The sequence below is a fragment of the Asterias amurensis genome, chromosome 16 (genome assembly GCF_032118995.1).
Source record: "Asterias amurensis chromosome 16, ASM3211899v1".
NCBI classification, from domain to species: Eukaryota; Metazoa; Echinodermata; class Asteroidea; order Forcipulatida; family Asteriidae; genus Asterias; species Asterias amurensis.
This window is the reverse complement of record NC_092663.1, coordinates 9,650,792-9,677,665: the sequence shown is the minus strand read 5'-3', so window position 1 is coordinate 9,677,665 and position 26,874 is coordinate 9,650,792. Positions and strand designations below refer to the sequence as shown.

General features: G+C 38.5%; 1 protein-coding gene across 3 annotated transcripts in view; it reads right to left on the bottom strand.

Moving 5' to 3' along the window:
- The window catches only part of LOC139948638 (RNA-binding motif, single-stranded-interacting protein 1-like), a 236,093-nt gene that overhangs the window by 145,406 nt on the left and 63,813 nt on the right, over positions 1–26,874 (bottom strand). The window lies entirely within an intron of this gene.

Below are 26,874 nucleotides of genomic sequence, written 5' to 3'. Positions count from 1 at the left end.
CAGGCTAAAGTAGGAAGAATATCATGCCTTTGGACGCTATGTGTGACTTGGTATGATAACATTTTTTCTTGTTGGCATAGTTTTGTCTGTGCTTAGCTCTGGAGAAGTAGTCATGGTTTGATAAAAGTGCCTGACCACTGTACAATACAATCAGGCTCCACATCAACAGCATTTGAAGCAGTTTCATCTCTGGATAAACATGTATGATTCGTGTTATTCTTTGGTGGAGTGGAACACAAGTGTTCTCTATCAATTTGCCACTAAATCTTTAAAAGCAGGACAGTTCTTTTCGGAACTGAGAAGTCTCCAGAATTCAAACAATCTACTCCGCGGTAGTAGAGTATACATGTAGCAACAAACACACTCTACCTGGCAAGTAGATACACACATGGTGTTACCGCAAACCAAATATACATTGATACCTCACCATGCAATGACTCAAATCATATAAATGTATATTTGTTTGAAATAAGTGTAGAGAATGTTTGTTAGGGACTTTTAAAAGGAGTAAAGGCTAAATGCTTTGGAGCAAGCACCCTACACAACATGAACATTATAAACTTAAAATAACTTTGAGTAATTTAAAAACATATAGATTGACCAACCCTTGAATTTCTCATCTTATAAATTTACATAATCCATACTACCACTTTACCTGGCCAATATTGTTCAGCATATATCTAGGGCAGCTCAAGCTGTTATGGTTATTTTTTTTAAATTGACCAGGGTAAGGAATTTATCCATGGATGAAGATTTGAAAAAAAAAATGCTGGTACCTCCATTTTATCCAAACAGTACAGAGTAATTCCAGGTGACTTTTGACTCTGGCTTTTGTCACATAAACCAGCAGTTAAAAAATCACCTGTCCACAGATTACCCTGAAAAAGATTTGGGACGCTTACAAATCTAAATCAATTTGAAGAAATGCCATGCGAGCTGTGATATGTACACTGATAGGTGTGTTAGGTTTCTACAATGAGACCAGGACTCCTTACAATTAAAGACACTGGACACTATTGTTAATTGTCAAAGACCAGTCTTCTCACTTGGTGTATCTCAACATATGCATAAAATAACAAACCTGTGAAAATTTGAGCTCAATTGGTCGTCGGAGTTGCGAGATAACTATGAAAGAAAAAACACCCTTGTCACAAGAAGTTATGTGCTTTCAGATGCTTGATTTCGAGACCTCAAATACTAAATCTGAGGTCTCAAAATCAAATTCGTAAAAAATTACTTCTTTCTCGAAGACTACTCACTTCAGAGGGAGCTGTTTCTCACAATGTTTTATACTATCAACCTCTCCCCGTTACAAGTTACCAAGTTAGGTTTTATGCTAATACTATTTTGAGTAACTACCAATAGTGTCCACTGCCTTTAAGATAATGAAGCGTATTGGAGTTTCTTCTTGGGTTTTTTAGTTTTGAAGGGTTACTGACTAGTAGAATTATCAAGAGAGTTGCAAAAACACTAGTGGTTTGTAGACAACATAGACTACTTTTTTGTGTGTACTTCAAATTGTCCAATTACTTGCTTACTTCAATGTTCTATATCTCTTCTTTACCTAATCAAACTTTCTCGGGGGGTGGGTGGGGTGAGGTGGGATTTTCCCAACATTATTTGGTGGGGGAAGCCAAGAGAGGAGGCAAGGACTCTAAATGGGGGACTAAGGAAGGTGGATTTATATTGTTAAAAACCTATAAATCCAGAAATTGCTATTACAAAAATTCGCTAGTCAGTTGGTTTTCTCCCATCACTGGTTTGACAGACCATTGATGACATATCTCATGAATAATATAATTTAATTTTGCTCTACACTTAGATGAAACAACCCTTCCCAACTCAGTGCTTTCAGAGTCCTTCTAACAACTTTTATAAACCAGTCAGAAAATCTCAAGAACCTTGCATGTCAGAGGAAGAGAGACAGAGAGAGAGAGAGACAATTAAAAGCCTGTTCACAACGCAGCTGTCTAGACCTGTCCAAAACACTGTCGTCAAGTTAATAAATTAGAAGATTAAACTATGATTAAACTAAGTCTGATCATTATTTCATCAAGATATGAAAGTTTCAGCTGGTTTGGGACCGGATCAGAGTGAGTAGCATGCAAGAGAGAGTTGTGTTCAACTTCCTCCTGATGCTGGGTGGTCCTCAGTCAGCAGAAAATGCTGCTTAAAAATGACTTCTCACTGGAAAATTGCAGGGCGCAAGTTGTAATACTCAATAGCATGTTGGTTGGTAAGATAGTTCTGCTAAGCATTATTGGGGTATTTTGACTAAAAGATAACTACATTTCCATTCTAAACACAATTCTTTATTACTTTATAATCAATGAGCTTTCAGATTGAAGTAAATCCATACGTGTGATCAATAATTACCACTCATTGTACCATGTCTTTCAAATTACTAGCTGCGTTATGAACTTGGCCGATGGTACATGGGATGAGATTAGAGACCACCAAATTACACTGGCCCCATGCCATTAACAACATCTGTGTCTATCATTATCTAAAACATGCTTTGGCAAATTTTCACCCTAGAAAGTTTAATTAGATTAACTCATTCTGCCTGTCATCCTAATAATTTCACAAACGTTGAGCATGACCCTTGACCCCCCTGAAATCGCCGACATGAATCATTCTAACACATCATGCATGTAGTCTTCCACCTTTCTTCGATGTTAAAAATGCCAAGGGCTCATAAAGTGATCTCGGCCAGGTGGGAAGGTATTACGATTGCCTCAATCAAGGAGTTGTCCCTACCCATGGGTCCCATGGGTAGACTGGGTCCAACTCTCCCAGATGGTAGTACCAGTGGAATAGATGGGTCTTGAACTTGGTTGTATAAGGAACAACTCTGACACCTTATAGTGGTGTAACATCAGACTTACAAGTTACAATTAAGGTAGACTGAGTTGGGTAATGGGGAACCTTGGAATAGAAGTACAAGAATGACAAATCCTGAAAATAAGGTGGTAGTCCCGACTTGTAGATAAAAAACACTTGAAATTTCAGGGTCTTTAAATAAACATGATTTACATATTCACAAAATGGAAACCTTGATTGGACACAACAGGGCTCTGACTTTTCTTTCAACTTGATCACATGTTGGTGACACTCAAGGAAAGGGCTAAGCTTTTGGGGGGGAAAATCAACTGAAATCAGGGGGAAATCCTGCAAAAGATTTCTTCATGGCCTTATTTTTTTATCTGAGCAGAGTCTTTCTCAAAGGCAACACGAAAGAAGAAGGAAACCAAATCCTGAAAAACCACAGCCTGCTTGATGTAGTAGAGATTGATATCGGTCCTTGATGGCCATCTTCTCTGCAAGGTAATCAGCATGTATGCACACAGACACCCGTAAAGTTGATACCTGCTCAATTATTTAAACACACGATCAACATGCAGGATAGACTATGGCTAAGTCACTTCCAGAGGAGGTCATGTAGTTTATATCTTCCATACCAGCCAGTGGCATCATCTTCCTTTTAAGAAAGAGTCGTAGGGTTCTTCTAAACCCCCCCCCCCTTCCTCCTCGAACGAACACGGACCCCTCTTCTCTACCCACGCCTTCAATCCACATACAAACTGTTTACTCAGTGCATCGACTGATGGGGATCTATAATAATGGCAGTGTCCCTAAAGGAAGTAGGGACATCACCTGCTGCGGAGGAAGACCTGCTGTCATCGAGGCAGAGCCAGGGCCCCTTCCTTTGTGGGAGAGAAAAGGCTCGGCTTTCCATCCCTCTCATAGAAGCTTTCTACTACTACTACCCCCTCCAGGCTAGCCCCTGCTAGAACTCTGATACAGTCTGGATTACTGACAAATAGAGTGAGGGGATATTACTCGGGATGTTCTTACAGATCTCCAATTGGAAATTTTCTTTAGACTCGTTCACGGGACACAAACCTGATACTGCGTTGTGTAAAAGGAGGTTTGTTGGATAGCACCATGGAAACTCCTCTGATGAGAGTCAGGCACAAACAAAAAATGAAATGGGTTTTGAGTCTTCCAAGACGCATAAGTACACTGTGGTTATTCATAAGAAATATCTGTTCAGATTATAGGAGTATATCAAGATCTCGGTATTACCTTTCCTCCAAATTAATACTCTGAGGTTTTTGTAACCAGTGAGACAAATAGATTCCGCATACCTTAACAGTGAAGAAGAATTACGCGCTATTTCAGAAGCCATTATTATTATAATTCAGGAAAAATGCAGACATGTAAAAGATTTGACCTTTTTGATTTTTGTTTTAAGTAAAGGTCTAATTCAAGCCATTTGGTCCATTTTCGTGGGGGGGGGGGGGGGGGAGAACACAAATTTTGAATTGACTTTTTCTCCTGCTTTTTATTTTATTTTCAAAACATCAGTCCATTAACTATTTTTAGGGTTTTAAGTTCAGTTACGGGCCTGATAGGTAGATAGACAAAAGAAGCGTAGCAGCACCAGTACCCACTCCCCTACCCCTCCAATCTCAAGATCATCCTTCAAACTAAAATGGATGCCTTTTTAAGCAAAGCCATTATTCCCAAAACATTATTCAGCATTTCAAGAATAGATAATCCTTGGGAACTCTGTGCCCAAAAATAATATCACAGATCTCTGCAACTTGGATAAGAGTGGAGTAATTATGGTACCAAATACATACACCAAACAGCGCATACCAATGTATATTGTGTTCACTATGCATATAGACAGAACCAAGTGCTGCCATTACTTGGGCACAGTCACTAAATATACATTGCGTTCAGCGTTTATGTTTTACAAATCAACGGCAGCTTTGAATAGCAGTGAATACTCAACTACACCATCTGTGATGCAAGATATGCGATGCGAATGCGATGCGTAAATGAGCATTTTTGAATCCCAGTAATGCCATATAAATTGGTATTATAAGACCTATAGCAAACAGCTAAAACTGAAGTGGACAATGGCGTTAAAGGCACTGGACACTTTTGGTAATTACTCAAAATAATTCTTAACGTAAAACCTTTCTTGGTAACGAGTAATGGGGGAGAGGTTGATAGTATAAAACATTGTGAGAAACGGCTCCCTCTGAAGTAACATAGTTTTTGAGAAAGAAGTAATTTTCACCAAATTTGATTTCGAGACCTCAGAATTAGATTTTGAGGTCCTGAAATAAAGCATCTGAAAGCACTCAACTTTGTGTGACAAGTGTATTTTCATTATTATGTCGCAACTTCGACAAGCAATTAAGGTCAATTTTTCAGAGGTTTTTTATTTTATGCATAAATTGAAATACACCAAGTGAGAATACTGGTCTTTGACAAAGTGTCCAGGGCTTTAATAAATGCAGGCTTCTTCACAGAAACATAGGGCATTTTTCAAACTGCATTTCAGATTCAAGGCTCGGGCTCTTGACCCCAGTAACGTTAGACCTCAGACTTCAATTAATGTTGAAGCACCCTCGCAATGCTCCAAAATTGATGACAGCGACCCAAGATGGAGCTGAAGCTGCAGCCAAAGCCAGACCGAACTAGGACCCAATATCATAGAGCTGCTTAAAGCAGTGGACTATGCTTAGCAATTTTCTGTTAAGTGAAAATAAGCATAAAACCAGTCTTTTGTACATGTAGAGTCATTTTGTGCTAGTAAAATGGTAGTTTAGCTAGTAACCTTATTCTGGTAAGCATCATTCTGTTGTGCTAAGCAATATTTAAACTCATGATTGTTCATTCCCTGGACAATTTTTTTCTGATTTCATAGAGCTGCTTAAGCAGTGGATAACTGTAGCTAAGCAATTTCAGCAAAACGGAAATAAGAAGGATGCCAGTCACATGTTCAACATGTAGGATTGTATTTTAGCTGGTTACCTTATTTTGTAAGGGTAATTTTGTTGTGCTTAGCAACTTTAAAATTTGTGATTGTTCATTCCCTGAACATTTTTTTTCTGCTAGTGGCATGTTCAGTGTATGAGAATAATTATGTTGCCACAGCAAGAGTAATTGGTTATGACCCAGTAATCGTTTTACTTTACATATCATAGTGATTTTAGCATGGTTGCTACTTTTTATGAGGTCTGGATCTCTGTTAAAACTAACAAGGGTCCTTGGTTAAATAATGACAAATTGATAGCTTTCACATGACTGGAATGTTTTTACTTTTAACATTGATGCGGGTTGATTTGTCATGGTCTCTTATTGTCAACTGTCTCAAGTGAAAGAGCCTTAAGTTAGAGGCAGTATAAAGACCTCTTTAATGCTGAAATTATAATAAGATGAGCAAATAAATGCATAGTATTTACCAGAACGGGGGATATGTGTGTACCTCCCCCATGGGGTACCTCACACATATACAACATGTTTGTTCAGTTTATTGACTGGAGTTATTCAGTCCAATCCAGTACACATAACTGATCAATGTTAAGTCAATACACTAGGCAGACTGCTTGGTATGGCAATCCTGTGAGGACACCCTTTTTCCTTTTCTCTTTTTTTCGGGTTTATGTATTCCGTGCGCGCTTGGGGTGGAGTGGGGTTTCAGAGTGTAGATGTGGCTGGGAATGCACATAAAACATGTGCAGGTATTGGTTTTTGGTTTCAGACTTGAGTGCATCCCGTGCATAGTCGTCTTGCTCAAAAAACGCTGCAGCGTTAAAGGCACTGGACACTATTGGTAACTGTCAAAGACTAGCCTTCACAGTTGGTGTATCTCAACATATGCATAAAATAACAAACCTGTGAAAATTTGAGCTCAATCGGTCGGTCATCAAAGTTGCGAGATAATAATGAAAGAAGAAAACACCCTTGTCACACAAAGTTGTGTGCGTTTAGATGGTTGATTTCGATGGTTGAAGTTCTAAATCTGAGGTCTCGAAATCAAATTCGTGGAAAATTACTTCTATCTCGAAAACTACATTACTTCAGAGGGAGCCGTTTCTCACAATGTTTTATACCATCAACCTCTCCCCCATTACTCGTCACCAAGAAAGGTTTTATGCTAATAATTATTTTGAGTAATTACCAATAGTGTCCAGTGCCTTTAAAATAACAAACCTGTGAAAATTTAGGCTCAATTGCTCATCGACTATGCAAGAGACTAATGAAAAAAAACACCCTTGTTGCACTACTTTATTTTAAAAGGTGAAAGCATTTTTCAGACATTGAAAAAAATCTGGGGCAGTTATGTCCTTACATCTGGATTGCACAATCAGTAACGCTGGTCATATTCAAATTTGGGGGGGGGGGGGATAAAAAGTGATACCTTTTTTCATAACCACAGTATTTGGAAGTGAAAAGTTTTACAACCTTTTATTGCCATTTATTTTCGGAGTCATTACAAACCCTTTGAGCTACCAAATGAATATTACATTCAAATCCTGACTACAAACGGATAGCTTTCCGATAACAATAACAGCTCAATTGTCAGACGTAAGAACAACTCCATCATTCATGTAAATCTCCAGTCGTCATATGACCTTTCAGTCAAACTGTTTAATGAACCGACGCAAAATATCATCATGTACCGATTCTAATGAGTATTCCATACAACTTTATATTACTTGTTTTGTTCTAACCATGATGCCCATCAATGCATTGACTGTGAATTTTGATATCGTTCCTTTGATCATGGACGGAAAAATCTACGCTCTCTTGAGGAAAATACTTTCATGATTATTTTCAACTTGGATTGACTTAGGGACTTATCCCACAAATCCTTGATTCATTGATCTGATAAATATTCCATGTTTCTGTGGCGGCCTTCGGATTTAAAGTAAGACAGTTTAAAATAAATAATTTGTCATTTACTTCAGGATAAATTCTAGGGCTGTTCTGTATTCCCGAAAGCTGCAAAAAAAAATACCTTTAAATCTTAAAATGGTATTATTGAAGATATTTTTTTTATAAAGCTTATATCATTACTTTCAAAGTTCTAGATTTCAATGGGGGATGAAGATCACTGATATAAGAACTGCAACTAAATTTTTCTTTAAACTTCCATTTCTATCAATCTATCAATAACTTCTTTTCCACATTGACAACAAGTACACTATAAGGAAAGAAACAATTATGAGAAAATAATATAAGCTAAATTTCAAAATTGAAGCAATACCAAGACTTATTCAAAAACTGCTAAACAAGACTTCATGTTTCTTAAATGAAAGGGGAGGAGCAGTTCCCAAAAAGTCATATAGTCTTTCTATCACAGACTTTTTTAGAATAATTAATTGATTGTTGCAAAAGGAGAATGATCCCTACACAATCTGAGAACTGTTACTGACAGTAATGGTTCTCAGACTCAAATTTTCGGGCATAACAACTGTTATCTTTACACATAACCACATTACTTCAAACTACATTACTTACACATAACTACATTACTTACACATGATAACCAAACATATACCTTCCCTTTAAAGGATTTGGGAACTTTTTGTAACACAAAACACAACGTCCACAGATTTATATTAAACTTACACCGTTTGAAGGTAATGATAGTAGAAAGCTTCCCTGAAAATATTAGATGCTGAGGTGCTGTAGTTTTTGAGAAATGAGTAAAACAATGTCATGAAAATATGTTTTTACATGCTAAAATTATTTTCGTCTCATGATCAGTGAGACGAAAATTATTTTCGTTACATTGTTTTATTCATTTCTCAAAAACTACAGCACCTGAGCAAGTAATATTTTCAGGAAAGCTTTCTACTAGCATTATCTTCAAACTGTGTAGTTTAATGTAAATCTGTGGACATTGTGTTTTTTGTCCCCCAAAAACTACATAGACCCTTTAAGATCTCACATCACATTGATATAATGGATGATGTTTTGGCAGTCTTCACTTTAAATGCACTATTTCTCAGAAGTGCTTTAAAAAATTGTGACGCATCGAAAACAATTAAACCTTTGAGAGATGACCGTCATTGGCTTTGCTTCATTGAAAATTTCCATTAAATACCAATTTCACAATCTAAAAAGTCTGGCAGCTTCTCAGAACTAACGATACCTTTGGACAATTAACAGTACTATCATTAACATTGCTGGCATTAAACCTTCCATCACAATGGTTCTATTTTGATGCAACCATAAAAATAGCACCGCCTCTCCATTGCACCTGACAAGATTGATAACATCAGCTCCCAAACATCAATTAATTTTTTCAAATTAAAATTCATACATAACAGTGGCTCCACCTTTAAACACTGCCGGCCACAAGGCTAACTGAAATTACAAAAAAAATCTCCTTGTCTGATAGCTGGTTGAGACGCCAGAGGGCAAGTTGCGCTAAAAAAAATTCTGCGTTTCCAGCGACTGACAAGAGGTATGTCTGCGTTAGCCTCTCGATGAATCTGACATTCTCCCTCGGAATGGACGGGTTCAGCAATTGCTGGGGCACTACATCTTTTTTGACATGGTCTATTTACATGTCCTTGGGGTCAGGCTGAGTCAATGTAAATTATGAGCACTCACCGGGGTAACAACATCACATTAATGTTATGTGATTGGCAATCGGAACAAGACTGCCATTAACATACTAAGATCATTTGCATAATACAGTTTGAATGAATGACGGTAGATAATCAATTTCCATTTGTTTATGGTTTCTTTTGCTTGGTTCAACTTAATTAGAGCGTTCCTGAAACAATTATCTTCAAATTAATAATTGTAATATTTTTCCTTGTATGGAAATCTTCTGCAATTTGGAGTTGAACAAAGGCCAATTTACTAGAGAGGGATTTGAACCATCGACCTGCGAATTAACATGCCGGCGTTAAACCAACTGAGCTTTCTAGCCCTAAGTATTACTTAATAATTTGGAATTTTATATTATCTGAAGTAGTCCCATTCAGCATAAATTCTTCGCAGTTGTTTTAACAAATCATATTCAGAAATTTTATTTGTATACAAATTAATTATGTTCAATTTAATTCAATAACACAAATTCCTAGCAATGTTAATTTTATTCTTTCCGGCTGCAGTCATTTTGTCACAATTGGCACATTCATAACGAATTAGTAACACTTCCAGAAAGGTAATGCACCAGACATGTCATTTTCACCAGAATACTTCGCTTACATGGAATCTAAAATGCATCATCAATCATGCAGTAATGCATTGCAACCATGAAATAAATGAAAACGATAGGTTGAAAATAATTGTAGAATGAGACAAGTCTATGAACATCTTACTATAGGGCATTAATACAATACGAAGCACTTTAACTTTGTAAATCTAAGAAGTGCTGGTTATTTCTCGTTATCTATCAGACAGATGATCACATTTTCAGGACTTTATTGTCATTAGTCAGCAGTTCATTTAAACAATACTGTAAGCAACAACAAAAACACACACAAACTTGTGAGCAAAAAATATGAAATTAATTTATGCAGAAAGCTCACTTCAGAGCCCAATTTTATAAAGCAGTTTGCTCAGCACAGACCAATAATGCTAAGCAGAAAGAGGTTATCAGCCAAAATGCCATATCTTTAACAATGCTGTGATTGGTGCCCTGCTGTTGTCATGCTTAGTAGTAAACAAAGGTTGCTTAACAGCTTGGGTTATTAGGTTCTTATGATCATCTTGAGAACATCTTGAGATGTAGACCTAATTCCAATTCCATCCATCAAAAAATCAAAGTTATTTGGTCAAGAGTTAAGTATTTTGATTGGGTCCTATTAAAATAGACCGGCCAGAGAGCCGAATAAGCTTTTGATCAAGGGCGTTTATAGGTTGGTTTGTTTTATTAATGCCATGGGGGATGTAGGAAGGACAGGCTCTTCACATGACAAATCTTATACTAGTAACAGTACGTTGCTTTACACTGACATGTTTTGATGAGGTTGCAATTCTACTTTTTCTGTTTCCCCTGCCCCGCCCCCTCTCTCTTCCACGCACCTTCCGGCCTCACCCCCACCTCTGCACCACAACAAATTTATTCTATATAAATTTATACAACATTTAAAATAGGGGCGGGGCGAGTTAATCTTTTTCGCGTGCCCTCAATCCGAGACAAACAATACTTAAATGATACCAAAGTCTGACGCACTTTTTTATTAAATTGGATTCAAAATGAATTATCACAAACACTTTTTGGACTGCGGGGATACAAAGTAGCGGCCATGGGGTTAAGGGGAATCCCCTGACCCTCATCGATCTCAATATGCCACAAACAAAATAAACTGTCAATAGCTGCTTTAGTTTAACTATAAATTTGAACCGAGAAAATCAAATATCACTCACACTTTTTGGAACTGGATAGTAGCCATAGGTATAGGCGGGATGTTGCTGAGTCTGAGGGACGACATCAGGCTTACGCCAAGCAATCGTAGCCATATTCCACATGAACAAGAAAAACTCCTCCAAATGGCGAAAAGTGATGTCCGACTTGTAATTAAGACCAGGATGTGTTAGTGAGTCCGAAACCCTCCTGATTGTATGCACCGCTTGGATCCCTCAGTCAGGATTGACTTAACAGCTGTGGCTGGTGGGTGTAGTACATGTGCACATGTAACGTCAGTAGATTTTCTAGATTACCGGTCGGGGATTAGGGAAGAACAGTAGGGACCTATTACAGCCGGGAAACAGACTCTTGATGATGTGGTCTAACAATACGCACGGTCAACATCAATGCCGGTATCACACCCCTTGGCAATTTGTGTACACAAACACACCAAACACACACAAGAAAACAAAGTCAATCGGTTCACTGGCGAGTATTTAAAAAAATTCCACAGGCTCCCGTGATAAACTCAGAAGCATAGGGGCATGCAACATGCATGGATGGATGAGGGTTGGTGGATCGCGTGATTAATCAAGCACAGAACCTCCTCCCACTGTCACAGGGGTATGTTGAAATGACCCACCGAAGCACCTCCACACAGAACCACAATCAGACTGATTTACACAACAACAACAAGCCTGACATGTAGAATTGGTCCACACATTGACATGTCAAATCCCCAGCACTGTTTTTTGCTTGTTTTTTTTTTTGCAGATAGCAGCAGTCCGACGGCTATCTGTACGGTGCATGTGATAGGGTACTTGCTCAGTGACCCAGGCTGTTTAGATATGTAGTGGGGAACGATGACAGTGTGTGAGGCCTAAGTGGGAGGGGCCGTATAACTCACATGTACTGTGTGTGTACAAGCCTATGTACAAATACTGAGCCCGTTTATTACATGCACACATGTGTGGTCAGTACACATGGCAGATCAAACCTATGCTCAGGAACATTCAGCATTTAAACAATAATCCTTAAATATAAGGAAGGAGTGTTCTCAGTGAATTAAAATCATAAAAATATCATGACCAAACTCTTAACTACTCAGTACAAAAAAAATGAGGATATTTTGAGGTTTTTTGTTGTTGTTGTTTTAGTTTGGTTATTGGGGAGTTCTGAAGGGGGGGTGGGGGTTCCGCAGAGATTCTGAAAGTGGACTTTCATGTATTTTTGTTTATCTTACTCAAACAAATTATTTCAAATACATGACATATGAAGCATGTTGTTACAACACTGATGCAAAATGATTAATTTGATTTGTTTAATTATACATTATAAGTCAGTTGGAAGAAGTATCTATAATGATTACAAAAATTTCAATTCTTTTCAGTTCATTTTAGAAATTTTGACATTTGCAATGATATTTCACAGCTTAGCCCTCAGAGCTAGTCTCATGCGAGGCGAAACTAATTTCATGTGTATACCAAATGCATGGATTAAAAGCATGTGCTGTTTGAATGCATGAGATACATTAAAGGGAAACCAAGAATTTGTTCTTAAAATGAAACTTTGTGCTGAGTTACCAAAATAAGGTTACCATCCAAAGTACTATCACACGTGTACAATCTGTGACTGGTATCCTGCAAATGTTTGCTTAACAGGAACATTTTAATTAATAACTTTTGCTTAACAAGCAGCTCTATACAATTGGACCCAGGTGAGGGCTACAAGGACAGTATGAAATAATTTAAAAGGAGAGAAGACATCTGTTTACATTTAACTTGAAACCAAGATAGATTATAAGACAGTGGGAAAACAAAACATGTCACTGGCTGGGAGTTTCAACGCACGGTAGTGTGAGGGAAAAGAAAATATCACAGAACTTATGTGCCTTCTGCTTGTCTGAAATTATAACATTGATTTATTTATTTGTTTATGTATAAGGCCAAATAATAAAAAAACAGTTGATCGTCCCCGCCCACATCCTTTTTGAGGCCCATCCTTTTTTTATACTATTTACTTTTTTTTTTTTTTTTTTAGTAAGTATAAAATAAAATTAAATTAAAATAAAAAAATTGTTATCCGACCCTGTTAGTGTTAGTGTTAACACAGGTCCTCATGCAACTAATAGGTATAAATAAGTTTGCGGTTGATTCAAACTGAAGAACTGGTGGCCTGTTTGATTTGAAATACTTAGCGGCCATCTTGAAAAAAACCCAGTAAATAGTAAATAGTAAGGCCCTCATCCTCCTCTTTTTTTTTTTAATCCGGACGATCAACTGGTATTTTTTGTTATTTGGCCTAACACATCCAACTGCATAATTAGCATTATGAATAGGAAACAAGAAGAAATGTTCAGTTTTAGATGTGGGAGGTAAACCCCAATGGTAAAAACACACTCAGTCAGGTAGGGACTGAAAACCCAATCCACATTGGCTCTTGTCTGAGGTAGGATTCGAACCAGGGTCAACAGAGGTGGAAGACAGGGCAAGAAACCACTCAGCAAACCTGATCAGCCAAGCTAGATTTGTGCAGGAAAATAATTCTAAGGAGTTGGAGGTGCTTTAAAAAATAGCTGTGCATTTTGAAGTACATGTAGTCCATATGTTTTAGTGATATCCCCCAAGCTATAAATAGTTTTCAGATTCCATGTCCAAAATTGAGGGAAATTCCAAAGGTGAACTTTTCAAAGTACAATCATTAATCACTATCTGTAGGGTCAGATTTATGTCGGGATTTCCACAGTTAAATAATGGACCCTAAAACTGTTAATCTGTGTTTACATTGAAGGAATAAGTGGATACTGATAGTGTTTGGTGAAGTTGAATCCAAATGCAAAGTACATATTCAGCAGATAGTGTGAACCAATCCTCTGCATGCAGGCTGAAGGCTACCACTTTGGAGTGATCCATGTTTGAAATAGAGGGGTAGAAATATTGGAGGAACAAATGATGGGAAGTCTCACATACAGAAATGTATCTCACAGGAACTGCAGAATTCCTCAAAAATGCATTCAATTCAACATTATACTATTAAAGCTGACAAGCTTTACTGTATTTTCATTTACAAAGTAAGTTGTTTAAAACCTCTGAACCCCATCTACCAAAGTGGTTCGATCCGGAAAAAAGTCCATACATTAAACCAATCACAAGCCAGTTTGCTGATAGTATCATTGGACTGCTCCATTTTTGGAGTTCATAGGGGTGCACTAAATGGGAAACTTAAATTCAATAGGAATGCAGCATCTCACTGCACTGACCCCTGGTATGTATTTTAAAGGACATTTAGCATTGTTGAAAATCGTAATTATGATATTAATCTTTACCTTTTCTAGGAAACCTTTTTTTTAACTCAGTATAAACAATTGTTTCCTCTGCCTTATTAATTCAATTGGTCCAGACATGTTGGTTCATGTTCTTTGAACCAATGAAAGGTTTGTAAGCAGAATATTAAAGTCACCTGGAAATAGATTTTTTTTTTCTTTCAAACATAAGAGTATATGCTTACGAACAATAAAACAAATTTTTAGTAATTATTTGTCACGACTTATATGTTTAAAAAATATATAAAGTTGTTTGGGGGCTGACTCCGCCTACCCCTTTTGTGACGTCATTCAAGGCATACTTTGCCTGCAATGCATATAGTAAACACACGTGCAAAGTACATGTACGTCCAAGTCGTGAGTTGGTACATTTCAAAAAGTGTTTTTCTGCATTCAGCAGCAATACACCTGGTCGGCATTGCCGGGAAAAAAAAAAAAAATTTTGAAAACGTACACACTCACGACTTGATCCGTACATGTACTTTGCAATTGCGTTTACTCTACGCATTACAGGCAAAGTCTGCCTCGATTTACGTCACGAACAGCGCCCTCTCGGGTCGGGGTCTACTCTTAAATTTGTAAATAACATAAGAACTGATTTCTTAAAACCTTCTTCAAATGTTCATTCACATTCAACTCATCAAAACACATATATTAGTGACAAAAGCTTTATTTTGAAAAAATAACACTTCCAGGTGACTTTAATATTAGGCTCATCGATTATTAGATTTAGGGGTGGAATCAACTTAAATTTATGATGGAAGGGTTTATCAAGAATAATTTTTCAGAGAACCTGTCTATTTATACACTTTTAAGTTTCCTCGAATACCAATTTGCGACAAAATAAAAACATGTACCAACAAGTCCCCCCCCCCCCCCCCACCTCAAATTAAATTGTATACAGAAAAGGTTAATATGGGATATCACAGAACAGGTGATCTGAAGTGTTCCTGGAAAACAATTTTAAAAGACCAAACAAGAATGGGGAATTCCCTCATCAACTTCAACTTCGAGGTGACTGCACATGGACTTTGGACAAGCACACAAACACACAATCAATTTACCGACATGTAGAAATTGATTCTGTTTGCTCCTGCAGCTAGCCAATTATAATTTAATCCAAAAAAGCAAAACTTTGAATAAGAAAACCACTGATTTTATTTGGGCTAGGGCTTTGTCCGATGTTTACAAAACAAGTGTTGTCCTTACGGGGCTTCAAACAGGACCTAACTTTGGAGCCCTTGGAGCCCTTGTGTTGCCGGAACCCAACTCCAGAGCCCTTGTCGAAGCCCACTCTGAAACTCATGCTGTAGCCCACTCTGGAGCCCTAGCCGGTTCTACTCTGGAACACAACCAGGAGCCCACTTTGGACCTCCTGCTGGAACCCACTCTGTAGCCCCTGCCGGTTCCACTCTGGAACCCAAGCAGGAGCCCCCTGCTGAAGGCCATTCTGGAGCCCCTGCAACTCTGGACCCCTTGCCAGAGCCACCTCTGGAGCCCTAGTAGGTTCTACTCCGGAACACAACCAGGAGCTCCTGCTGGAATCCACTCTAGAGCCCCTGCCGGAGCCCACTCTGGAGCCCTAGCCAGTTCCACTCTGGAACCCAAGCTGGAGCCCCTGCCACTGCCCACTCCGGAACCCATTCTGGAGCCCCTGCCAGAACCCACTCTGGAACCCCTGGAACTCACTCTAGAGCCCTTGCCAGAGCACAAGCCAGAGCCCTTGCCGGAGCCCACTCTACAGACCACCCTGGAGACCGTGCCAGAGCCCACTCTGGAGCCCCTTCCTGAGCCCACTCCAGAACCCATTATGGAGCCCTTGCCAGAGCCCCAGCCAGAGCCCTTGTCGGAGCCCACTCTAGAGACCACACTGGTGCCCGTGCCAGAGACCACGCTGGTGCCCGTGCCAGAGCCCACTCTGGAGGCCCTTCCTGAGCCCACTCCAGAACCCATTCTGGAGCCCTTGCCAGAGCCCCTGCTGGAACCCACTCTAGAGACCACACTGGTGCCCGTGCCAGAGCCCACTCTGGAGGCCCTTCCTGAGCCCACTCCAGAACCCATTCTGGAGCCCTTGCCAGAGCCCTTGCCGGAGCCCACTGTAGAGACCACGCTGGTGCCCGTGCCGGAGACCACGCTGGTGCCAGTGCCAGAGCCCACCGGAGGCCCTTCCTGAGCCCACTCCAGAACCCATTCTGGAGGCCTTGCCAGAGCCCAAGCCAGAGCCCTTGCTGGAGCCCACTCTAGAGACCAAGCTGGAGCCCATGCCAAAGCAGTCCTTTTGAAAACAGCCTCAAAAACTCTACCTCTAGATAAGAAACCCAGTCAACTTCCTGAGTGCTATATTTTACATATTTTTTACATCGTGACAAATGAAATCAAGTAGTCCAGACATAAGCAGGAATTGTCTCTTTCCTCATTTGATTGAATTATGATTACATCTCAAAGGAAATTTGAAGACTGAAATCTGTGAGAAAATCCTGAAAAATCCAAACAAATCACAGCCCTGTTAATAATCATTCTTGAGTTGGAATTAATGGCGTGTGGATTAATGGATTAATGGATTAATGGATTTCTTTCTTGAAAATGGGTTTGATGAAATCTTGACTTCTCCCAAACAAAGATCAATCTTGTTGATCTCAGCACACAATGAAACAACAAATCGTTGTCATTTCTTTAACATGTGCTCTGGCTGCACGCAATTTGACACGACTAGTGTCGATGACAAGGCCCTGTTAATTAGATTTTGCAATTACAGTATGACAAACATACAGACTTCATGGTCATCAAATGTGCGCAGGAGGTAAACTGATGATCACTTTTGATACTAAGTTATAGCATTACTGTCTCCCGCTGGACAACTTATCATTGAATCGTGAATAAAACCATCGCAACCAAGGCTAATTTTCTTATTAAAATTTCAATAATTAATGCAGAAACAGTGACTCTTTAAAGGCCATTACCTGTGATTTTTGGTGTTCAGCAGTTTATACTCTGGGCTTGAACTAACACTGCTTTTTTCAAATCAAGTTTTACAAAAGAAATACGGCAACCAAGGACCCACTAGATATTAGAATTTCAATAATTAATGCACAAAATATATAAGGGTCACTTCCTTTAATGTTTAGTCCTGGGATGTGGCAGTTTGCACTTTTGACTAGAAATACTAAATCATAATTAACTTCTACTTTTTTAAGAGTGCGCACAACATTGGCACAATTGAAAATCTATAAATGTTCACAAACTTTCACAGGGTTTAAAGATGTTTATGGTGGAAAACTTTGTCCATAGAAATATTATCACTGAAAATGGTTTAAATTACCAAGTAATTAGTTTATAAGGAAATTTAAGGTCAAAACATGATGTGTGAGAAGTGGAACATCTTTAAGGGGTATTTTTTACAAGTTTCTTGTGACTCCGATGACCACTTGAGCTTAAACTTTCACAGGTTTGTTATTACTTCATGTTGGGTCATACTAACTGCAGAAATTGTTCTTTGACAATGACCAATGTTTTCCGTGTGCTTTTCTTAAGTAATGGTTGCCTGAACATCTGGCGTCCCACTGCGAGGCTCGTGATAACGCCAGAGACCTGCTTCCAAAACCGGAGTGTAGATTCACCTTTGACCTATGTCATTTCACATAGAGATACGCAGTCAAACTCTATTGCGGACGTGACAGCAGTGACTGTCTGGGCATCTATGTCACTGCACATTTATCATATCATTGTATCCAATGGAATCACTGGATCTAGCGGCAGGGACCTGTCTTTATCCTTTTGGATAAAGACAGAGGCCCAGTCTAAAGTAAAGGGAGACTTTGAGGACACTAGGTGGCAGCAGGCTTACAGGGTAAATATAGTGTGCGCACTCTCAGAATGACATAAACAATGTTGTGCCATGTCCGCTGCCACCTAGCGTCGCCAAGTCTTCCATTATAAATGTCTTGAAGATAATCCTGAGTATTTTCTTGAAGAATTATGACACTTACTAATTGAATCATGGCGTCACAAAAAAAAATGTAAGATGAGATTTTTTCCAATTTGCCATGGTAGTCTACTAGTGGGTACAGTTCTTTCGAACCATGTGGGCATTCTTAAGGCATGTTGTTGCAGCTTTCCCAAGTCAACTGTAAGCGTTATCGACTTTTCTAAACTAACAATTATTTTCAATTCTTGATGTTCATGTTTAGATGCATTGCACTGCCTGTCGTGAACTGTGATTTTCAAACTTTAAAGCGAATGACAAAAACACAAAGACTATTCCTTTTAAAGGGAAAATTTGTCAATGTTTTTTTCCGAAGCGTATATTTTATTCTCAGTCCTCTAGATGTCAACAAACACACCAAGACACCATAAAACCAACCAGCAAATAAACAACAAGATTATGCTTTACATGTTCCTATCATCTCCATTACAGTTTTCAAAATAATGATTATGATTTTGGCGGTCAGGTTGGTGCAGTGTATCTTTCCTACCACCTCCCAGATTCAAATTTGGGGGCATAAAAACTGATCGCAGTAAAATCTTTCTCAAAATGCTTTATACTATTGAACACTACTGTAGGCTTCTAACCAAAAGTTGTTATCGCCATAAATTTTAAAAGCAGTAATACCAAACGTATACCTTCCCTTTAATGCTTGCATTTTTTATGCCACTCAAGCACTCCAACATGTCACCAAACCCACTTCAAAAGAGAACTCTAATGTCAAGTCTTATTGTTGCAAATTATTTAGTTTCAATGAGGAAGGAAGACACCTGGTGATCATGACAGTATCCTGGCAGTAATATGACACCCGAGGGTTGGCCTATGCATGCAGGAGGGTAGGTGAGGCAGGGAGATACAGGTGGATGCAGGGGAGGTCCGCTGACCCTCTCTCTCTCTCCAACAGCCCTCCACAGCTTGACAGCTGCATTCTTAGAGCAGAAAACATTTGCATCTTGTAATAAGGAAGATCTTGTACAACAATCAGGGAGATCATAATTTGTTTTTTACACATACACCAATGTGTACTAAGCACTGTGTACTTTCCCAAATTATGTGAAATAAAATCCACAGGCAAATCACTCTGGTGGGATTCGAACCCAGGACCTTTGCATTGCTGGAGCAGATAACTTTAAAATTACACTAAACAGGGACAACAATACCATACCCAAATGTTGTCATAACGTCAGAACAGGGAAAGATTGGGTTATTTTCAGGGGATTTTTTTCAAAATCAGGGACAAATGGCAGCTCTGCATTCTAAAAATGTTAGTTTATGACAAAAATATTGTCTTGATATGTCTGATTTGGTATGATTATAAGTGTTCCATTCCAATTATGTCCCCTCACCCTGGCAATAAAAACACAACTTTAATACTTGATTTTCTACAATATTGATTCAACAAATAACAACATTTTAATATTAAAATTGAAATTTGTATTAATGGGTCTGAATGTCCTAACTTAAACCAATCATTTGAATGATAATGGTACCCAATACCTACAGCTTGGCAAACAGCGCTGCAAAGTATTTATTGTCAGCATCTTCAATAAATACTTCTCTCTCAGTCGTGATTATGTTATTACTATATTGTATCAATGTTGTTGTTGTTACCATGGTAACTGGTTGACCTTAATACTATAGATAACTGGGTCATAAACCCTGCTGGAGTAATTTATTACCTGCTTGTATGGCAGCTTCAAGTCCACTTGAAGGTGTTATATTTCATTCACCTTTTTGTTGGGCAATAGGTTCTTTTCAAAAACCATGGCTTGCGCTTGGGCTTACTCTCCTAGGTCAGTTAGTTGGAAAATTTGCACTTCCCTTAACAACCTTCAATCAGGCGACAGAACCCGAAGCCATGGTTTTGAAAAGGGTCATAGTCTCTTCAGTTACACCCCTATGTTCCGATACCTTCTTGTACGACACCCCTGTGTTTCGACAACCTTAAGTAATTATCTAGCCCTAACCCCAACTCTAACCTTAGTGAATAAATCACATGGGGTTTTCGGAACATAGGGTAGTCAGAACATAGGGGTGTCGGAACATAGAGCAGTCGCCATCTCTTAAACTAAGCTAGGGGCAGTTTTAAACAGCTTTACAAGGGTGACACCCATTTTGCTTTTCCCATTTTAACCAGTGTCACCAAATTAAGACTGAATTTTTTTACAAAATGAGGATGAGAAGTATCATTGTCACAGTAGATGACTACGGTAGAATCGGGGTTTATAGGAACTTTTTAAGGACCACCAAGGCCAGAGGAATGTCAAGTTAGAACTCCTATCTCAAAGCCTCTGGACATCTGACTCCTCTAGCCATGGTGCAAGATGCTCTTATGTGGTTACCGTCCAACCAAAAGCATGAAAACGTCATGGCAGTAGATAGCTTTGCTGCAGTAATCCATTCATGGATGCTCTTACATGTTATCATGTGCAATTAGAGGTTCGTCGGCAAGTCAGGTTTAAAGGACAACGCACTCAAGTGTTTCATTCGTTTGATCATAGTAGTCAAGCGATAACAGCGTCTTGGAACAAGACTTTGACTTCTCCAGCAAGAAGCTGGCGCTACATTAGCTACTGATGTAGTGACCTGCACTGTCATCAGGAACTCTACGTGAACTCTCAGTGTGTATGCCATCTTAGACCCTGGCCATTTGGGGTCAATGATTCCATCAAATTATATCAGAGTCAGGGACCGTGGGAATCAAAATATAATTTCTCTGTTTTCATTGCTGATCCCATCGATCGTGGCGGTGTTAAGGAAAGCAGTGCGGATATCTTTCAGGCGTGAGGTCATAACCGTGTCAAGTTGAGTGGTCATGGGGAAAAGGAAGATTGTTTCCATCACATAAATAAATACGACCGGCATCAAAACAAACAATGATTAAGGCCGGGATAGAAATAGAGTTTTGAAACGGACGGATGTGATGACAAGAAGGATGTCCTTTGCTGAATGAAAATTATTGTTACAGGATATCAGCTTCAGATTGTTCTAATAATGTAGTTTTAATATCATTTTTTTTTTTTTTTTTTTCTCGTTTAAAAAAATGTATTATTACATCTAGATGAATCAAATTCAGCCTGTTGTATAAAATTTGGTAATACAATACTCTTGGGGAGAGACCAGTCTGATAGTAAAGAAAACTATATTTCTTGGCATGGTGTAGCAGAGCAATTTTAGCGAATCTGATGCAAGTTCTTATGGCCAAGCCTTCAGAGTGGGGGTTTACATAAAGTGCTTACACTGCCAGCAACTGTTTTGTTAGCCAAACCAATTCTGTGATGTTCTATTGGTAATTACTCAAAATAATTATCAGCATAGAACCTCATTTGGTACCGAGTAATGGGGAGAGGTTGATAGTTTAAAACATTGTAAGAAACGGTTCCCTGAAGTGACGTAGTTTTCAAGAAAGAAGTAAATTTCCACGAATTTGATTGCGATACCTCAGATTTAGAATTTGAGGTCTCAAAACCAAGCATCTGAAAGCACACAACTTTGTGTGGCGAGGGTGTTTTTTTTTTTTTTCATTTGTTTTTTTCATAGTTATCTCGCAACTCCGACGACCAATCAAGCTCAAATTTTCACATGTTTGTTATTTTATGCATGTTGAGATACACCAAGTGAGAACACTGGTCTTTGACAATTACCAATAGTGTCCACAGTCATTAAATAGTTTCTTCTCTTAGCCCCTTACTGACCGTGGCTTTTAGCCTTGTTTGGAGCAAACTTGCATATAAATTGTTTATTAAGAGAACAGAGTGTTACTTTTGTTATTTAAAGTAACATTTCAAGTACGGACAATTTCCTGGTATTGTGATCAAAATTTTAACATAAAACTGCTTGAAACTAATTACTAATGAAAGAAATGCATTTTTACACAGTCATGGTTGTATCGTACCAAGTTTACTGGAAAAAAGTTCAAGCACTTCTAATTATCCAAACCATACAATACAAATCTTCACTTACTATTTATCTTGGCTAAAGGTTACTTAGGTATCACTACTAGTCAATATTTTTCCAGTCCTTACCAAAAACAATTTTTCTCTTTGGGAAATTTAATCAAAAGGATTTCCCTTCTATCTATTACAGACAGGTGTATTTTTCTGCCAGTTACAGTTAAAACCTTGGGGTCAAAATTCAATCGCTGTAATGTCACGATGTTCGCGACAAAAAGATACATCAGTCCGAATCCCCAAGTCCTTCATCTTGAGTCAATGCCAAACGAGTCATCACAGGGGGGAGGGAGGAAAAATGCTTGGCGTGTTAGACACTACTAATTATGTTGCTACTCATTTTGGCAATCTATATGCTAAGTCACTCCATGAACCTGCGACTCCCGTAGGAGCGCACACCTTACTCTAGCAGCGGCCAGTTATTTATACTCCGATTAAATATTCAAAGCATGATTGAATTTATGCCCGACATTTTTCACCCATGTACATGATGATCCTCTACAGCGGGGAAAACAAATGGATTGTACGGTTAATAATTTACGTTGTGATCAAACATACTTAAAGACTATAGTAGATGGTTGGTAAAAATAACAAATAAAAAGTTCACTGATTAATACAGTTCATACCAGAATCGATCTTCAAGGGAAAAATTTCCATCTGAAATATTGTAGAAGTGAAGTATCATTTGAAGAACCCTTACACTCACAATTTCTTACTGCAACAAAATAATGAAATTTGAAGCATAAGCTATGCACAAAGTCCCTAGTTTGCACTTAAACGAGATCACCTAAATTTCATCAGTTTTTCAGGTTTTTTTATTGTTTGGGTTTGTTTTGGGGGACAGGAGGGGTTTGGATGTTGTGTTAATTGACAACAAGAAGATGGGAATTAATTAATATCCCCTGAAAACAAATGATGAAATATACCTTTAAACATGTCCGATTCTTCACCTCCTCGCAGGGGAAATGCAACAGTAAATCGCCAAGAAGCTTTTTCAGGGTAGTGTCTTTAACAGACAAGACAATTCTACAGTCATTTCACCGGCCTTGTATTTTAATTAAGTAGTTCACTCAAAAGAATCTTCTAATAAAACTTTATCTTCTGAGCTGAGTAACAACACAAATACAGTCTAAAAATCAAACTTAAAACTACCAAGACTTATTTTGTCGCCAAAAATATGATATATAAAACATTTTTTTTAACTTAACAGTTAAATTTTTTGCAGTATGTGTGTGTTGAGGGTCGACATATATAACTGCATTCTGTAAGATGAATTTTGGGGAGGGTTGTCACAGGACTTAGGAAAGTATAGACTTGTTGACAAGTCATTAAATGTTTGTCATGGTGATAGCGTTCCAACTCTCTCTACAATTTTTGTGTCACTAACAAAGTTCTCACAAGACTGCTGGCCCCCGCGAGACTACTGCTCTCGCCCCAGCGAGAGTACTGTTCTCGCGACTATGGAGAGCAGTTAGGGAGCCAGCAACCTCGCGCGAGAGCAGTCTTTGACCGAGGAAAACTAGCTACTGAGTATTACACTTTTACTAAATTAACGACTTGTCCGAAGAAAATACTGAGTATACAGTGCCTTACACTATGTCTTTTTTTATATTTTATATTCTAACTTCTTAAATAAAGTTGAAGTTACTATCTACAAGTTGAACTACCATCTACTAGACAGGGAAGGTCCTGAAAAAGAGTCCTGAAATCTAAGAAGGCCTTGGGGAAAAAACCTTCACAGGTCTTCAAGATCCCTGTACAACAAGTACACACATGGAGCCTCAAGTGGCACCTGGCCATTAGCGGAGTATTTTAAGAGGTTGTACTGAAGTTAAACAAGAGTTTGGTAAACCACAAAGGGGTTAAAGGGCTGTGTTAGGAAACTATGGTCACGTTTGTGTTTATATGGGTTTTTAAAAAAGAGTCATAAATTCCTGCGGTTACATCCAGAGGAAACAGAGATGTTTGCTCTACATGTGAGGACTGAAATAGAATGAACTCAATATTCAGTAAAATTGAAAAAACATAAGTTCTGGCGCAATAGTCAAGATAAACTTTTGATCATTTTTAGTTTGAATTTACACTTTCTAACATGTTTCTGTCAGCCTCTTTGCCAACCCCCCCCCCCAACCAACAAATAATTTAATAAATACAAGCTTAAATGTAAGATAAGCAAATCAACTGTCTGTAAAAAATCACCATAAAAGAATTGGGTTTTGGTTAAAAAGTTAAGTAAGTTTGGAAGCCACTTTTTTTTCCACATCAGGATGTGAAATGCAAGAAACAATTCCACCGGGGCAGCCCCTTCTCATTCCCCATCATAATATTGTCTAGTTCCTTGTTGGAATGGAATGGTTTCACATGATACCATCGGGGGGCCCCCCAGCTATTCTCCCTTCCAGCCTCACTTTCATTCCATGCAGTTGTACACATGAAAAATACAGATGGCACAACCATGATTTCAACCTGCAAACAGCAGTACTGTAATACACCCCTTGAATGAGTGGGCACTCATTGTGTGAACACGGTTGTATGAATAACTGCAAAGGCATAGCGCCTATCAATACGATATAGAAACCGGTTATTAGAAAGTGGTTTCAAATGTCCAAAGAATTTGTCCTAGATTGTGCACAATAATTTCCTCATAGAGACTGCTCATATCACTTGCATCTAGGCCAGGCCCCTGGTGTCTTAGAGTAGCCTCCACATGGAGGATCTTGAAGTCGTACGCATGATTTACAAATACGTCTTCTGACAAAAGACACGATCTGTGACAGTGTGAGGATAGGCATCTTAGATGTATTCATGCGGAGCACGCAACATTTCAGTGGGGTATGCACGGTAACTTTGGACCAGGAAATTTATGATTGCTTTGGGGACAGTCCAAAGTTTGCAGCATTTTTCAGATCATAAAGAGAAACTGTGTTTGAGAGCCTCATCCCTCCTCCAAAGTAGTATTTAAAGGCAGTGGACACTATTGGTAATGGACACTATTGGTAATTGTCAAAGACTAGCCTTCACAGTTGGTGTATCTCATCATATGAATAAAATAACAAACCTGTGAACATTTGAGCTCAATCGGTCGTCAAAGTTGCGAGATAATAATGAAAAAAGAAAACAGCCTTGTGACACGAAGTTTTGTGCGTTCAGATGGTTGATTTCGATTTGGTCTCGAAATCAAATTTGTGGGAAATTACTTCTTTCTCCAAAACTATGGCACTTCAGAGGGAGCTGTTTCTCACAATGTTTTATACCACCAACCTCTCCTCATTATTTGTCATCAAGAAAGGTTTTATGCTAATAATTATTTTGAGTAATTACCAATAGTGTCCACTGCCTTTAAGAAGAGTTTTCTTTCAAAATGTTTGCTCTCCTAAACAAATTATGTCTTAAACTTTGTAACAGTGTAATTTGTTCTACTTTTTAATCTCTGTATATTTTCCTGTAGTTTGGCCTTTGGTCACCACTGGAATTTTGTTTTTAAAGATAAAACTAATAATGAATAAAAGACAAAAATGAATACTTTGTTTGACCAGAAAAGTTGCAAACTCTAAACTACCCCTTGGATACTGAATTACTGAACTAAAACATTTATCGAAACAAGGTGGCAATTTACTGTATCGATATTGATGATGTTATTGTGCAGGGCTCAAATTTTACACTGCACCGCAAGCCAGAGGGCACCGCAAGCCAGAGGGCAAGTGATTTTAGCATTGGGCCAGTATAAACGTGGGCTCGTACAAGTTTGTATTACTTTGATGAGAATTAAGCTTGGGCGATATCACGATATTATCGAATATCGCGATATTAATTTGGAAACGATTTCGATATCGGATGGATTTGGTTTTAATCAAAATATCGATACATCACGATATATCGTGATAATCGCGATAATCGCCATATATCGCAATATCGATTCAATATCGCGATGTATTTGCTAGCTGAGACATCTTGCACCCCATAGGTTTGGAGTAAAACCAGAAGAATAGGTCATTAGAACACCTCTCTTATGCTATGACTGTCTCTTCTACAACTTTCACTTGGAGTTTGAAGGCTGATGATGTCAAATTTAATTAATCGCGATTATATCGAATATCGCGATATATTGTCGGCGATATACCGTGAATAAAATAAATCGATATCGCCCAAGCTTAATGGGAATCCTTTCTCAAAAAACTTTATACCATCAACAGCTACAGTGCTTCTCACCAAGTAACTTTAACAGAGTATTAACCAATCTATGACTCCTTTCTCAATGTAAAAGAGTGAAACACCACTCGTTTTGTCCGTCATACAACTCTTGCAAAGAGCTATATGGCAGACAACTCTTTTCAGGGTCAAAGGCAGATACTTTCAACTCTATTAAGGGTGAACTTTGTTCCAATTTCACTCCAAAAGAGTGATACACATTGACTTTCACTGTCAAAAGAGTGAAACTTAC